This window comes from Ochotona curzoniae, unplaced genomic scaffold (assembly GCF_017591425.1).
Source record: "Ochotona curzoniae isolate NIBS_2020 unplaced genomic scaffold, NIBS_Ocur_1.0 scaffold_2476, whole genome shotgun sequence".
Taxonomy (NCBI): domain Eukaryota; kingdom Metazoa; phylum Chordata; class Mammalia; order Lagomorpha; family Ochotonidae; genus Ochotona; species Ochotona curzoniae.
Window position 1 is genome coordinate 20,350,616 of NW_024467095.1, and position 2,058 is coordinate 20,352,673.

General features: G+C 45.8%; 1 non-coding gene across 1 annotated transcript; it reads right to left on the reverse strand.

Annotated features, from left to right (window-relative positions):
- Positions 1-782: 782 nt before the first annotated feature.
- LOC121171044 lies at positions 783-884 on the reverse strand. Its single transcript, XR_005886089.1, has one exon. It is a non-coding gene; the product is annotated as a U6 spliceosomal RNA (small nuclear RNA).
- Between the last annotated feature and the right edge of the window lie 1,174 nt (positions 885-2,058).

The following is a 2,058-nucleotide window of genomic DNA, read 5'->3' on the forward strand; positions in this document are numbered from 1 at the left end:
CAAATCTTACTTAAATGTTTCTAATGGATGGAAAGTGATTCTACTCCGACTCTGCCTGTTAAGGCATCTAGGGAATGCAGTTTTATCTTTCTAGTCTCTGCAGCAAGTAAAACAGAAGGAAAATAGAATCAAGTTTGAGGAGTATCCCTCATAGTTTCCATGAGGCCAAAGACTTGAGAACTGGTTGTTCTCAGTCCTGGAGAGACTACGCAGACTTCTGTGTCCATTTACTTCCCTGCAACTGAGAGAGAGGGGAAACATTTGCATTGTGGGATGTTTTGATCTAAAAAAAAAAAATCTTCAGAATCCCATAAATGTGGCTTTATTTGGAAGTAGGGTCTGTGTTTTGTGAGAAGAACCAACTGAAGATGAGGTCACGGGGCTGGCTTTGTTGTGTAAAGCCACTGCCTGCAACACTGGCATCCCATATGGATGCCAACTTGAATTCCGATTGCTCCACTTCCAACAGAGCTCTCTGTTAACCACGTGGGGGGAAAGCAGTGGAAGATGGTCCAAAGTCTTGGACCCCTGCCGCTCATGTGGAAGAAGCCTCTGTCTCTTGGCTTTGGTCTGGGCCAGCCCAATTGTTGAGGCCATCTGGGTACTGCATCAGCAGGTGGAAAATCTTTCTCTCTTCCACTGTATTTGTAACTCTGTCTTTCAAATAAGCAAACAAATTTTTTAATAATGTATTTTATTTCTTGTCAAAAAACACAGGAAGTGTTTGCAAAGGCAACACCTGTGACCTTCTGGCTACCCATCTTCCTGTAAAAAACCTTTGTACCAAAATGGAACGCTTCACCGATTTGCATGTCGTCCTTGCACAGAGGCCATGCTAATCTTTTCCGTATCATCCTAGTAAGTGATTTCTTTGTTTTAAATGATGAGGTCATATGGATTAGGGTGGGCACTGATGCTGTGATTGGAGTCCTTACACAAGGACAGACAGCAGAGTCACAGAGACCATATGTGCAGGTGGCAGCAGAGGTCTAGGGGTTCTTGGGCCTGTTCTTTAAGCCACCTCTGTACGGCCTTTCAGTGTGTAGATAGGTCAGAACAGCTACTGGGAACTCAGAAGCATCTTGGTCTGCGCTTGTAATTTCATTCCTTGGAGAGAGGTTTTCATTTTGGGAGAGGCTCCCTGGTGATGTTGGGGTGCCATATGAGGATCATGGCATAGATTATTGGGGAAAATGTCTTGAAACACATGTAGAAAAACTCAGCCCAGATCTTGCAAGGGTAGCAGCAATTCACTAAACATCAGGTCGCTCATGCGGAGGTAAAGGAGGACAGGAATGTTGTAAGCATTTTGGCTGAGAGTGTGTGATGCTGTGAAAGGCAACTGCGTAGAGCTGAGTTGTGCCGATGTATTACTGGAGGGACTATTTGATGATCCGGGCGATGTCCTCCAGAAATGATGAGTACAGGCTACAGATGTTTCTCTCTGCTGAGTTTACAACTGAGATTGCTAATCCACTGTGGCGTGCTGATGGCTCACCAAGCCTGGCTGTAGAACCACTATCAAGTAGCTTCATCATGGGAACTGGCACGGCGTACCAGCTTTGCTGGAAGCATGAGTGCTATGGGCTAAAGTGAAGCACCTCTACCGTGGAAGCAGAAAGCACGGCATGTCTAACGTGGCCTGCTGACTGCAGGCACTGTTCCAACATGTGAATAACTTGGGAAGTTGGAACGACGATGACAGCAACAACAACAAAACCCCAAAAGGCATGAACTCCTGGAAACATTTCTGAAGCTTCAGCAGAAGTAGAACCATCGTAATTCTAGAGGAAGAGAGTTATGGGAGTGACAGTTCTAGAACACAGTTTAATATTTTTGATACTCCTCCCTTTGAGATGTGGGTGTCTGTCTTCAGTGTGGGTGCAGTGGTGACCATAATGACCAATAGAGGAGAACAGAATAAAAAGCATTTAAGTGTCAAATAGCTCTCGGGTGGGGGAGGAGAGGTAGTATGCTTAGAATTCCCTCTGAGATGCTGCTCCTGCAGAGGTGCCGTGGCCAGGATCCCTGATGCTGTCTCAGTTCCAGGGGCAGGAG